Source organism: Zalophus californianus, chromosome 4 (assembly GCF_009762305.2).
Source record: "Zalophus californianus isolate mZalCal1 chromosome 4, mZalCal1.pri.v2, whole genome shotgun sequence".
NCBI lineage: Eukaryota > Metazoa > Chordata > Mammalia > Carnivora > Otariidae > Zalophus > Zalophus californianus.
In genome coordinates, this window is record NC_045598.1 from 51,279,999 (window position 1) to 51,295,209 (window position 15,211).

At 38.0% G+C, this 15,211-nt stretch overlaps 1 protein-coding gene across 2 annotated transcripts in view; it reads left to right on the forward strand.

Annotated features, from left to right (window-relative positions):
* Nucleotides 1-15,211, forward strand: part of ATG4C (autophagy related 4C cysteine peptidase) — a 96,139-nt gene that overhangs the window by 72,292 nt on the left and 8,636 nt on the right. The window lies entirely within an intron of this gene.

Genomic DNA, 15,211 nt, shown 5'->3' on the forward strand with positions numbered 1-15,211 from the left:
GTGCATTATTTCTTGTTAGTCCAAGTGCTTCTTTGATTTTTTTTTAAGAGAAATGGTATTTTTGGATTTCTCAAAACTGCTTTATAAAATGAGCTGTGTTGTTACCTTCCAATAAGCTTGTCTAATCTGATCTATTCTACTTATAGGATCTTTGAAATAGGTTTATTTAACTCCCTCTCATTACCTTTAAACTTCTGCATTTTTTTGGTCCTTGAGTACTGCTAAAACATTTAAGAACCTTAAGGTCTGTCTATATTTAATACTTTGGAAAATAAAAAAGATTACTTATTTAGGAAGTAAGCATAACTGGATGGCTGTCTTTATTAATATCAATAATTATAGGCTATCATTTTATGCTAAGTAAAACCAATACTAGATTCATTTTTTGGAATTTTTAACTTGAGCTCAGCTGTAATAATACTCATTACTGCTTTAATTTCCAGTTAGTTTTCTTCTGGAAAATGGACCTGATGGGTTGAAATTTGATTTTTACAATGTAAGAATAGAATGGAAAAGTTAAATAAAAAGTTTCATACAAGCTAAGTTTAGTTTACTTGACCTGCCCTGCAAAAGAGGAAATTTAACAGGAAGATGACAGAAAAATGAATGAGAGGAGAAAATGAGATATGTGAGAACCTTTCCTTATTCTACATTTCTCGTAGTTGTCATCTTTTCATTCTCCTTTTTAACCCAGAGGGCCAAGTGAACGAAACAAAATGTGTCTTCTCCATTTCCCCCCTCTTTTAATTACTTGAAGTTAGTATATACATTTGTTTAATTTTTCTTTGGCAATTCAGTATCATGTCAAATATGTGCTAAAACACACAAATCCAGCTGATATTATAATGTAGAGTGATGTTGATGACCATTTCCCATCTGAAGCCCTGTTTCTGTTTCTACTAGTTTATTTTCTCTCTAGGTGAAAATAAGTGTGTTTAAAACAGTAAAGTAGTCTATTCCTGGAATAGAAACAAATCAAATTATTACCAAATTGAAGAAACAAGATGAACAAATGAGTTGCATGTTGATATTTTCTGATTAAAACTTACAGTTTTTGTGGGTTATATATATATGTATATATATATAATATACTGCCTATATATTTTTAAGTGTATATATTTATATATATTATGGTTTTTACATGGGAAGAATATTTAGAAATTATTGCTCATGATGCATCAGAGTAATATGCAATAGTTAAACAAAGGGAAACCATATTGAAATATCATTTGGAATTACTGAGAATTTTGCCAGAGTCAATTAACTTTATTTAATAATAGTGTTGTTCTTAAGTTAATAGCTTTTCATAGCAGTATCAAAAACTCTTTGTTGATTAATAACTTGATCATTTACTTTTGCTTGGAAGGTTGTTAAGTTAAATAGTTTTCCTTTTCATCTTAAAAACTGAACTTGGCATTTTTATGTTAAACTTACTTTTTCTCTTTCAAAATTAAAACAATTTAAATTATTTGTTTCAATGCAGGATATAATTTCAGTTGTCTCATTTTGAAAATAAAGCTAGGTAGCCTAGATTCTCATGTTTAATTTGTAATGCTGTATGGATGAGTATTCTAATGCCTTATACTACATGATTTTTAAAATATTAATAAAATTGTGAAATTAATTTAGTGTTTAGCAGAGCTCAGCTCAGCAAGTATCTGAGTAACTACCATGTTGAAAGTATAAAATGACCAAGCCATAATCCCTACTTTTGAACAGGTATAAGGCTTCTGCCCTCAAGTAGCATTTATAGGCCAGGAGAGGGAATAAGACAAGTACATATACATTACATTGAATATGATAAGCACCCATACAGAAATAGAAAAAAATTGACAGCAGAAGGAAGGATGCTGAAATGAGAACAATGTCACATCCAAGTCAAAGTTCTTTATTGTGATGGTGATATTTAATTTGGTACTTAAAGTATAGGCTTAAGGAGAAGGAAGGTTACTTCAAGCAGAGGAAGTAACAAGAGGAAAGGTATTGGAAAAGGAAAACGTAGAGCTTGTCTAGAGAATGGCAGATAGTCCAATTTGTTAGGTGTCAAGGTACATGTAGAGTAGCATTTCTGTCTTCTGACTGCCTAAATTAGGATCCTCTATGACTTGGGAGTCTCCAGTTCTAACAAGCCTCCCAAGTAGTCTTGTACAACAAATTTGAGAACCACTGGTGTAAGATTGCAACCCAAAGTGTGATACTTGATGTCTTTAGGTAGCACCAGCATACATATTTTAATCTATATGTATTTATTTATATTCATATTAGAAAAATATAACTGGCATATTAAACATGTGATTTCCTGTTAGTGATTTGTACAGGCTATTTAAGTTAAAAACTATGGAAAGAAAAATAACCGTAATAGAGATGGCGTACATAAAAAAATAATGAAGGAAGCATGTATGTGTCCACGGCTTGGGAAACCCTGCTGTAGAAAACAGCAGAGGATGAGGCTAGAAAAGGAAGTTGGATAATATTGTGAAGAGTCTTGAATGCCAGGCTGAAGAGGTCTGTAATTTAGCAATATGTTGATTTTATTAAATTATTTTTTAATTTCAAGCATACAGAAATATAGAGAATAACATAATAAATACCCATGTGCTACCATTGAGCATAAGGAAAAAAAATACATATATAATTGAAGCCTCTTAACCTTTCCCAATCTTATTCTTTTCCTTCCTTCCCAGTGGTAACTATTGTCCTAAGTTAGTATATGTTATTATTAGTATATATAATAATAAAATATTATATTTTATATTATATCCATAAACAACATATTACTTACTTTGCATGTTATTAAATTTATCATAAATGGTATGTTTATATGAAAATGTATATATCCTGCAATTTGCTTTTTCATTTAATAGTGACTTAGAAATTAGATCTTTATGTATTGGTCTAGCTTATTCATAACTGAATAGTAGTACATTTTGCAATATACCACTTTTTATTTAAACTGTCTTTTGTTGATGGTCATCTAGCTTGTTTCATTTTTCAATTACAAATAATGTTTTTAAGAATATTCTTGTTTATATTTAAGAATATTTAAGATATTATAAGGGGATATTTAAGAATATTCTTGTTTATATCTCTTCATTTACGTGTACTACATTAACTGGGATTATTACAGTAGATACCCTAGATACACACTAGAGTGGAATTGCTGGGACACAGGGTATGCATATTTTTAGATTTGCTAGATATTGTCAAATGCTCTCCAAAGTGATCATACCAAGCAGTATATGAAAATTTCCAATGATTCACATCCTTAGTAACACTTGATATTGTAAGACTTTTATACTTTTAACTAATCTCATGGATATAAATATCATGGATATAAATAAATATAACTACATAGTATCTCTTTGTAGTTTTAATATATATTTCTCTAATAGTGAAATTGAGCATCTTATCAAAGTTTATCGGTTCTTTGGTTCCCCTTTTGTGAATTTATTTCCTTTCTCTAATTCTCTGTAAGGTTGAGTTGAAGGAAATCAAATCAAATTTATAATTCTGGATACCACCACTTGTTGGCTCTATGTGTTGTAAATATATTTTCCCAGGCTACTATTTTCACTTGTTAATGGTGTCTTTAATTTTAGTCAAATTAGTAAATCTTTTTCCTTATGGGCTTTGAATTTTTTATCAAAGAAATCTGTAATAACCAAAGTCACAAATTTCCTACATTTCTTCCAAAAGTTTTATGTTTCACATTTAGAACTTGTATATGTCTTAAGATCTGCATCTTTTTGGGGGGAAACACGGATAACTGGTTGTTCTAGCATTATTTATTAAAAAGCCTAACCTTTCTTCATTGATTTGTAATGCCTTCTTCAAAGACTTGGATGAGGACAGAGCTGTGGGATGGGAGAGGAAGGAACTGTTTTGAGAGTTAGTGAAAGTAGAAAGACAAAGCAGTTTCTGGGACTTGAGGGCAAGCGAACGGGAGAGCCCCAAAACAAGTCTGCTTTACATCTGAGTGTCTAGGAAAAAAAGATTAATAGTTCATTAATATGGCAGTTCAGGTAATCAACAGATTTGAGTGCTCTCACCCCTACCATTCTGCCAAAGCTCTCACCCCTACCATTCTGCCAAAGCTCTCACCCCTACCATTCTTTTCTTAAAATTTTTTTATTGTTATGTTAATCACCATATATTACATCATTTGTTTTGGTGTAGTGTTCTATGATTCATTGTTTGTTCATAACACCCAGTGCTCCATGCAGAATGTGCCCTCTTTAATACCCATCACCAGGCTAACCCATCCCCCAACCCTCCTCCCCTCTAGAACCCTCAGTTTGTTTTTCAGAGTCCATCATCTCTCCTGGTTCCTCTCCCCCTCTGACTTACTCCCCTTCATTCTTCCTCTCCTGCTATCTTCTTTTTCTTTTTTCTTAAAATATGTTGTGTTATTTGTTTCAGAAGTACAGATCTGTGATTCAACAGTCTTACACAATTCACAGTGCTCACCATAGCACATACCCTCCCCAATGTCTATCACCCAGCCACCCCATCCCTCCCACCCCCCAGCACTCCAGCAACACTCAGTTTGTTCCTGAGATTAAGAATTCCTCATATCAGTGGGGTCATATGATACATGTCTTTCTCTGATTGACTTATTTCACTTAGCATAACACCCTCCAGTTCCATCCACGTCGTTGCAAATGGCAAGATCTCATTCCTTTTGATGGCTGTGTAATATTCCATTGTGTATATATACCACATCTTCTTTATCCATTCATCTGTCGATGGACATCTTGGCTCTTTCCACAGTTTGGCTACTGTGGACATTGCTGCTAAAAACATTGGTCACCCCTACCATTCTGCCAAAGCTCTCACCCCTACCATTCTGCCAAAGCTCTCACCCCTACCATTCTGCCAAAGCTCCTCTCAGGGTCACTAATGCCCCCCACATTGCTCAGTCCATTGATCATATCTTAGTCTTCATCCCACCTACCCTAACATTAATGTTTGCCATAGCTGAACACCCACTACACCTCTTCATACATCTTCTTCATTTGGCTTCTACAAACAAAAACTCTTGGTTTTTCCCATTCTTCACTAGTTTTTCCTTCTCAATTCTCCTTTGTCTGCTCTTCTCCCCAGTCTCTTAATGTTGGAGCACCCCATGGCTTAGTCGTCAGTTCTCACATCTTTTTTATCTTGGTAATTTTATCTAGTCCTATAGCTTTAAATATCAATTATAAGTCAACTAAAACCAAGATCATGTCTTTAACTCAAACCTCTTTTTCCAATTATAGATTATGTATCTCCAGATGCCATTCAGCATCCTTTGTATGTCTGATGCACATGTCCAAAACAAATTCTGATCTTCCTTTTCAAGCCTGTTTCTGCTCATAATTTTACTCATCTCATTTAAGGGCAGATTTATCTGCTAAGGCCGAAAGCTTGGAGTCATCCTTACCTCCTTTCTCTCTCTCATATCCTATAACCAATTAGATGTTCAGTATATATATAGAATCAGACCACTTTTCATACCTCTGCTGACCCTATTATGGTCTACAATGGCCTAATTTGGTTCTAAACCCCCTTCCCCCAAACCTATTCTTGATTTAGCAGCTTCACTGATCTTCCTTTTCTCTGAAACTTGCATTGACTTTTCAGTTCATTTACAAATAAAAAAGCTCTTACCGTATCCTCCAAGGCCCCAGATGATGTGTGTCTCCATGCCCCATTCCCTTACCTCAACCCCTCAATCTCTTACTCTACCCTCTTTCCCTCTGCTTTAGTATGTTGGCCTCCTTGCAGATGTCTAACCTAATTGTGATGGACTGGAATGCTTTTTTCCTCAGGTATCTGTGGGACGGATTCCCTTGCTTCCTTTAAGTCTTGGCTCAGATGTCTCCTCAGTGAGGCATAATCTGAGAACCTTATTTAAAGATGCAGTGTTCCCCACCATTCCCTCTTACCTTGTCATTTTATTTTTTTATTAGCTCTTACTACTTTCTAATACACTATATAATTTACTTATCTATTACATTTATTATTATCTGTCTTCCCCAGTGGAATATAAACTTTACAAGGGCAGGAATGTTTTGCCTGTTTTAGGTCCCTGATGTATCCCAAAGCATCTAGAACAGTGCCTGGCCCATAGTAAGTACTCACTATGTTGAATGACTGTCTGGAGCTGGGTATGCACTGGTGAACAAGAAAGTTATGACTCCTAGCTTCATGAACATTTGCCTAAGTGGACAAGATGAACATTAAATCCACAAGTGGGTAACAAAATTTTAAAATTCCGTAAAAATATAGTGTTATGGACAAGAAAAATAGGAAACATATAATTTAATTTGGGGAGTACAAATTTTATAAGATTTATCTGTTGCATTTTCCTTAAGGTCCAGATAAAAGTCTGGGAATCATCCTGGAACCCTTGCTCTATCTCACAACCCATGCCCAAAATTCATCAGCAAAGTCTATCATCTCTCCTTTAGAATATATTTAGAATTTGGCGAATTCTCACCATTACCATTATTACCCTGGTACACCATCTTATCTTCCTTGGGATTATTGCAATAGCTTCTTAACTGATCTCCCTTGCTCTATCTATAGGATATCTTCTAAGTATAGCAGCCTGAGTGATTTTGTTAAAATGTTAACCAACATCATGTTACTTTTTCATTCAAAACTCTACAGTAATTTTTTAACTCAGTAAAAGCCCACTACTCTCCCAGTTACCTATAAGGCTTTCTGTAAGTGGAATTTCCCTCTATCCACCTCCCACCTGACCTTTCCCCTTCCTCTCTCAAGTCCAGCCAACTTAGCCTCCTTGAAAATGCTAGGTGCCCTTCTCTTTCAAGGATTCTGCTTGTTTTCCTGTGCCTGCAATTCTCTTCCTGCAGATATTCTCATGATTCTCTCCTTCACTTTTATCAGGTCTTTACTCACCTGTCACTTTCTTAGTCTTTTCCTGGCCACCCTTTATGTATTTGTTATTTCCTTCTTTCCTTGTTTTAGTTTTCTCCTTAGCATATTCGTTTAAGTACACACACACACACACATTCATATAAACACATTATGTATATTTAATTTATTTACCACTTTTCTACTCTACTGGAATGTAATTTCAATAAGGGGTATTTGTTGGTTTTGTATATTATTGTTTCCCCAGTGCCTAGAACTGCCTGTCACATTGGAGGAATCCATAAATATTTGTTGAATGAAGGAATGAATTAAAGAGATTTTTAAATAAGTTTCTTATAAATTAGCAAGGAGCTCAGTAACGGAATTATAGCAAATTTAGTTATGTTTTCACCTATTTCTTCTGTTGTATTCTTTTTTAAAAAAATTTTTATTGTTATGTTAATCACCATCCATTACATCATTAGTTTTTGATGTAGTGTTCCATGATTCATTGTTTGTGCATAACACCCAGTGCCCCACGCAGAATGTGCCCTCTTTAATACCCATCACCAGGCTAACCCATCCCCCCAACCCCCTCCCCTCTAGAACCCTCAGTTTGTTTTTCAGAGTCCATAGTCTGTCATGGTTCATCTCCCCCTCCGACTTACTCCCCTTCATTCTTCCCCTCCTGCTATCTTCTTCTTCTTTTTTTTTTTCTTAACATATATTGCATTATTTGTTTCAGAAGTACAGATCTGTGATTCAACAGTCTTGCACAATTCACAGCACTCACCATAGCACATACCCTCCCCAATGTCTATCGCGCAGGCACCCCATCCCTCCCACCCCCCAGCACTCCAGCAACACTCAGTTTGCTTCCTGAGATTAAGAATTCCTCATATCAGTGAGGTCATATGATACATGTCTTTCTCTGATTGACTTATTTCACTCAGCATAACACCCTCCAGTTCCATCCACGTTGTTGCAAATGGCAAGATCTCATTCCTTTTGATGGCCGCATAATATTCCATTGTGTATATATACCACATCTTCTTTATCCATTCATCTGTCGATGGACATCTTGGCTCTTTCCACAGTTTAGCTATTGTGGACATTGCTGCTATAAACATTGGGGTGCACGTACCCCTTCGGATCCTTACATTTGTATCTTTGTGGTAAATACCCAGTAGTGCAATTGCTGGATCGTAGGGTAGCTCTATTTTCAACTGTTTGAGGAACCTCCATACTGTTTTCCAGAGTGGTTGCACCAGCTTGCATTCCCACCAACAGTGTAGGAGGGTTCCCCTTTCTCTGCATCCCCGCCAACATCTGTCGTTTCCTGACTTGTTCATTTTAGCCATTCGGACTGGTGTGAGGTGGTATCTCATTGAGGTTTTGATTTGGATTTCCCTGATGCCGAGCGATGTTGAGCACTTTTTCATGTGTCTGTTGGCCATTTGGATGTCTTCTTTGGAAAAATGTCTGTTCATGTCTTCTGCCCATTTCTTGATTGGATTATTTGTTCTTTGGGTGTTGAGTTTGATAAGTTCTTTATAGATTTTGGATACTAGCCCTTTATCTGATATGTCATTTGCAAATATTTTCTCCCATTCTGTCGGTTGTCTTTTGGTTTTGTGGACTGTTTCTTTGCTGTGAAAAGCTTTTTATCTTGATGAAATCCCAATAGTTCATTTTTGCCCTGGCTTCCCTTGCCTTTGGCGATGTTTCTAGGAAGAAGTTGCTGCGGCTGAGGTCGAAGAGGTTGCTACCTGTGTTCTCCTTTAGGATTTTGATGGACTCCTGTCTCACGTTTAGGTCTTTCAACCATTTGGAGCCTATTTTTGTGTGTGGTGTAAGGAAATGGTCCAGTTTCATTCTTCTGCACGTGGCTGTCCAATTTTCCCAACACCATTTGTTGAAGAGACTGTCTTTTTTCCATTGGACATTCTTTCCTGCTTTGTCAAAGATGAGTTGACCATAGAGTTGAGGGTCCATTTCTGGGCTCTCTATTCTGTTCCATTGATCTATGTGTCTGTTTTTGTGCCAGTACCATACTGTCTTGATGACGACAGCTTTGTTATAGAGCTGGAAGTCCGGAATTGTGATGCCGCCAGCTTTGCTTTTCTTTTTCAATATTCCTCTGGCTATTCGGGGTCTCTTCTGGTTCCATACAAATTTTAGGATTATTTGTTCCATTTCTTTGAAAAAGGTGGATGGTATTTTGATGGGGATTGCATTGAATGTGTAGATTGCTCTAGGTAGCATTGACATCTTCACAATGTTTGTTCTTCCAATCCATGTGCATGGAACGTTTTTCCATTTCTTTGTGTCTTCTTCAGTTTCTTTCATGAGTATTTTATAGTTTTCTGAGTACAGATCCTTTGCCTCTTTGGTTAGATTTATTCCTAGGTATCTTATGGTTTTGGGTGCAATTGTAAATGGGATCGACTCCTTGATTTGTCTCTCTTCTGTCTTGTTGGTGTATAGGAATGCCACTGATTTCTGTGCACTGATTTTATAGCCTGCTACTTGACTAAATTCCTGTATGAGTTCTAGCAGTTTTGGGGTGGAGTCTTTTGGGTTTTCCACATACAGTATCATATCATCTGCAAAGAGTGAGAGTTTGACTTCCTCTTTGCCGATTTGGATGCCTTTGATTTCTTTTTGTTGTCTGATTGCTGTAGCTAGGACCCTAATACTATGTTGAATAGCAGTGGTGATAGGGGACATCCCTGCCGCATTCCTGACCTTAGGGGGAAAGCTCTCAGCTTTTCCCCATTGAGAATGATATTCGCTGTAGGTTTTTCATAGATGGCTTTTATGATATTGAGGTATGTACCCTCTATCCCTATACTCTGAAGAGTTTTGATCAAGAGAGGATGCTGTACTTTGTCAAATGCTTTTTCTGCATCTATTGAGAGGATCATATGATTCTTGTTCTTTCTTTTGTTAATGTATTGTATCACGTTGATTTGCAGATGTTGAACCAGTCTTGCAGCCCAGGGATAAATCCCACTTGGTCATGGTGAATAATCCTTTTAATGTACTGTTGGATCCTATTGGCTAGTATTTTGGTGAGAATTTTTGCATCCATGTTCATCAAGGATATTGGTCTGTAATTCTCCTTTTTGATGGGGTCTTTGTCTGGTTTTGGGATCAAGGTAATGGTGGCCTCATAAAATGAGTTTGGAAGTTTTCCTTCCATTTCTATTTTTTGGAACAGCTTCAGGAGAATAGGAATTAATTCTTCTTTAAATGTTTGGTAGCATTCCCCTGGGAAGCCATCTGGCCCTGGGCTTTTGTTTGTTGGGAGTTTTTGATGACTGCTTCAATTTCCTTAGTGGTTATAGGTCTGTTCACGTTTTCTATTTCTTCCTGGTTCAATTTTGGTAGTTGATACATCTCTAGGAATGCATCCATTTCTTCCAGGTTATCTAATTTGCTGGCATAGAGTTGCTCATAATATGTTCTTATAATTGTTTGTATTTCTTTGGTGTTGGTTGTGATGTCTCCTCTTTCATTCATGATTTTGTTGATTTGGGTCATTTCTCTTTTCTTTTTGATAAGTCTGGCTAGGGGTTTATCAATCTTGTGAATTCTTTCAAAGAACCAGCTCCTAGTTTCATTGATCTGTTCTACTGTTCTTTTGGTTTCTATTTCATTGATTTCTGCTCTGATCTTTATTATTTCTCTTCTGCTGGGTTTAGGCTTTATTTGCTGTTTTTTCTCTAGCTCCTTTAGGTGTAGGGTTAGGTTGTGTATTTGAGGCCTTTCTTGTTTCTTGAGAAAGGCTTGTATTGCTATATACTTTCCTCTCAGGACTGCCTTTGCTGTATCCCAAAGATTTTGAACAGTTGTGTTTTCATTTTCATTGGTTTCCATGAATTTTTTTAATTCTGCTTTAATTTCCTGGTTGACCCATTCATTCTTTAGTAGGATGCTCTTTAGCCTCCATGTATTTGAGGTCTTTCCGACTTTCCTCTTGTGATGAGTTCGTTTCAAAGCATTGTGGTCTGAAAATATGCAGGGAATAATCCCAATCTTTTGGTACCAGTTGAGACCTGATTTGTGACCTAGGATGTGATCAATTCTGGAGAATGTTCCATGGACACTAGAGAAGAATGTGTATTCCGTTGCTTTGGGATGGAATGTTCTGAATATGTCTGTGAAGTCCATTTGGTCCAGTGTTTCATTTAAAGTCTTTATTTCCTTGTTGATCTTTTGCTTAGATGATCTGTCCATTTCAGTCAGGGGGGTGTTAAAGTCCCCCGCTATTATTGTATTGTTGTCAATGTGTTTCTTTGCTTTTGTTATTAATTGCCTTATATAATTGGCTGCTCCTATGTTAGGGGCATAGATATTTACAATTGTTAGATCTTCTTGTTGGATAGACCCTTTAAGTAGGATATAGTGTTCTTCTTCATCTCTTATTACAGTCTTTGTTTTAAAACCTAATTTGTCTGATATAAGGATTGCCACCCCAGCTTTCTTTTGGTGTCCATTAGCATGGTAAATGGCTTTCCACCCCCTCACTTTCAATCTGGGGGTGTCTTTGGGTCTAAAATGAGTCTCTTGCAGACAGCATATTGATGGGTCTTGTTTTTTAATCCAATCTGATAGCCTGTGTCTTTTGATTGGGCGTTTAGCCCATTTACATTCAGGGTAACTATTGAAAGATATGAATTTAGTGCCATTGTATTGCCTGTAAGGTGACTGTTACTGTATATTGTCTGTGTTCCTTTCTGATCTATGCTGCTTTTAGGCTCTCTCTTTGCTTAGAGGACCCCTTTCAATATTTCTTGTAGGGCTGGTTTCGTGTTTGCAAATTCCTTTAGTTTTTGTTTGTCCTGGAAGCTTTTTATCTCTCCTTCTATTTTCAGTGACAGCCTAGCTGGATATAGTATTCTTGGCTGCATATTTTTCTCGTTTAGTGCTCAGAAGATATCATGCCAGGCCTTTCTGGCCTGCAAGGTCTCTGTGGATAGGTCTGTTGCCAGTCTAATGTTTCTACCATTGTAGGTTACCTGTCTCTTCTCCCGAGCTGCTTTCAGGATTTTCTCTTTGTCTCTGAGACTCGTAAGTTTTACTATTAGATGTTGGGGTGTTGACCTATTTTTATAGATTTTGAGAGGGGTTCTCTGTGCCTCCTGGATTTTGATGCCTGTTTCCTTCCCCACATTAGGGAAGTTCTCTGCTATAATTTTCTCCAATATACCTTCTGCCCCCCTCTCTCTTTCTTCTTCTTCTGGGATCCCAATTATTCTAATGTTGTTTCGTCTTATCGTATCGCTTATCTCTCGAATTCTGCCCTCATGATCCTGTAGTTTATCTCTTTTTCTCAGCCTCTTTATTTTCCATCATTTGGTCTTCGATATCGCTGATTCTCTCTTCTGCCTCATTTATCCTAGCAGTTAGTGCCCCCATTTTTGATTGCACCTCATTAATAGCCTTTTTGATTTCGACTTGGTTAGATTTTAGTTCTTTTATTTCTCCAGAAAGGGTTTCTCTAATAACTTAATGCTTTTTTCAAGCCCAGCTAGTATCTTTAAAGTCATGATTCTGAATTCTAGGTCCGACATCGTACTAATGTCCGTATTGAGTAGGTCCCTGGCAGACGGTACTACCTCTTGTTCTTTTTGCTGAGGTGATTTTTTTCATCTTGTCATTTTGTTCAGAGGAGAATAGATAAATGAGAGAACAAAATGCTAACAGGTTAACAACGTCCCCAGCAAATATACTCTATACAAATCAGAAAAGACCTGAAACCAGGGGAAAAGAAAGGGAAAGAAAGAAAAGAGAAAGGGGGGGGGAAAGAAAAAGATAAAAACAAACAAAAACAGAACAAAACAAAACAAAAACCAGAATATGATCAGATATGATGAGGCTAGTGCATAGATCAGTGCCACACACTAGATTTTGGGTGTATTTTGGTCTGTTAGAAGAAAGTGCCTCCTAAAATTTTAAAGGAAGAAAGACTTATATATGCACAAAATAAGGGTTGATACAATGAAGGGATGGAAGATGACTGCAAAGATGAAAATTATAAAAGGTTTTATAAAAGGAATTGATAAGAAGTTGTTTGAAAAAAGAAAGAAGAAGATTTAAAAAAAAGAAAAAAAAGGGAGAGAGTGTGATCAGGCATGAGACTAGAACAAAGCCATACACTAGTGATTTAGGGTATATTTTGATCTGTTAGAAGAAACTGTATCTCAAAATTTTAAAGAGAGAAGAACATATATATATGCCAAAAATAAGGCTAACTATGAAGGGATAAAATATGACTCTAAAAATGAAAAATAAAAAATGTTTTTTTAAAAAAGGGATTGATAAGATGTTGGTTGAAAAAGGGAAAAAGAAAAATAAAAAAAAAAACAGTTAAAAAATTAACTTTGAAAAACTAATGAATCATGGTAAAAAAGCCATGAATTCTATGTGGAGTATTCCCCTAGCGCTGGAGTTCTCCCATTCTCCTTGATTGGTAAACTTGGACTTGGCTTGCTGGCTGTTCGTGCTGATCTTCTGGGGGAGGGGCCTGTTGCCATGGTTCCCAAATGTCTTTGCGGGAGGCGGAATTGCCCCGTCCTTGTCGGTCCGGGCTAAACAATCTGCTCGGGTTTGCTCTCAGGAGCTTTTGTTCCTTGCAAGCTCTCGGTACAGCTTTGGAGGACCAGGGTGTAAATGGTGGCCTCCCAATCTCCACCCGGAGGAGCTGAGAACTCAGGGCCCTGCTCCTCAGTGCACCCCCAGAGAAAAGCAGTCACTCCTGTCTCCCCGGTCTCCGGCCGCACTCCGTGCTCACCCAGCCTGTGACCGACTGTTTCTATCTCTGGCTCCCAACCCCATGTAGAGTCTCCAAACCCAGCAGATCCCTGTGGTGCGCTCCCGCGCCGCTCCTCCCGGGGGAGGAAGGGGCGTCTCCCCAGCTCTGCCGCTTGTTGGGTCACTGCTGGAGGAGCAGTGGCCCGACTGGGCCGTGGATCACAGTTTATGGCAACCCCGAGCTGAGAGCCCGCGCCTCGGCTCTGTCTCTGCAGCCGGCTTCCCCACTCCGATACCTGGGAGCTCTGCTGCACTCAGGCACCCCCGGTTTTTCTGTGACCCCCGAGGGTCCTGAGACCACACTGTCCCGCGAGGGTTCCACCCCCCGCTTAGCCACTGGAGCGACGTTCCCTCAGTGGAGCCGACTTCTAAAAGTTCCGATTTTGTGCTCCCTGGCTCTATCACTTGCCAGAAGCGGTCGTCGGAGGCCCCCTCCCCCGCCATCTATCCTCCCGAATATCGCCTGGGATTCACTTCTCCGCACGTCTTACCTTCCAGAAAGTGGTTGCTTCTCTGTTCAGAGAGTTGTTGCTATTCTTCTCTTTGATCTCCTGTTGAGTTCGTAGGTGTTCAGAATGGTTTCATCCCTATTCAGCTGAATTCCTGAGACCAGACGAAATCTAGGTCTCCTACTCCTCCGCCATCTTGCTCCCCCCCACCTCTCTTCTTTTTTAATGGCTGTATTATTTCTTCTCCCCAAGGAAATTAATTCTAGTAATTTTGAAATTTTCTTCTGCTTCTTTTGCTGTTTCTGTTTCCTTCTGGATCCTTTTTGGTTTTTGCTTTAGTCTTCCAGTTCTCCTTTGGATGCTTTCCCTCAAATAACTGGTGATCTTCTGTGTCTGTTTATACTTAAGAATGAGGCACTAAAGAGGTGAGTAGAAGTTCTGTGTGTTTGAGCATGGCTTTTTAGCTGGTGATTTTCAATATTAGGATGATCAGGTGATGAATATGCCTTTTCATTGGTGAAAAGTGTTAGTAAGTGATAATCTTTTCTCGGGAGTTGTCCCATTTTTCAGAGAGGAGTTCTGCCATCTCCCTGTGAAATGTATGTTGCTTGCTGGTGCTCTAGGACCAAGAAGTGAAGGATGCTGAAAGGCCCTCCAGTTTAATATTTTTAGAGTCTCACTTAAATCTTTAGCTTTTGTAGCCATCACTGTGCCTGGTGTACTAAAGGCCGTATCTTTATTCAGTTTTTCCAAAGAATACATCTTATTTTTCTGTCTGTAGGATGTCTAGTGTGGAGCAAAGAAGGGTTTTGGTTGCGAGGAGGGACCTGGGAATTGAGTCTGTATGTTTGGCTTTCAGTGAGTTTCCTTGTTTTTAGTTTTGTGTCTCACCTCTGTTTTTGTGCTTTTGTATACTCTTCCTCTCCAAGTTCTGCAGGGTGAACTTGCTCACTTTTCATAAGTATCCTGCCAACACATCTCTTTCCCAATCCCTGAACTTAGATTATATCTCCTCTGCTCTGCCGTCTTGTAAAAAGGCCTGATGTAGGTTATTGTTATCTCATCTCACATCCTCTATTCCT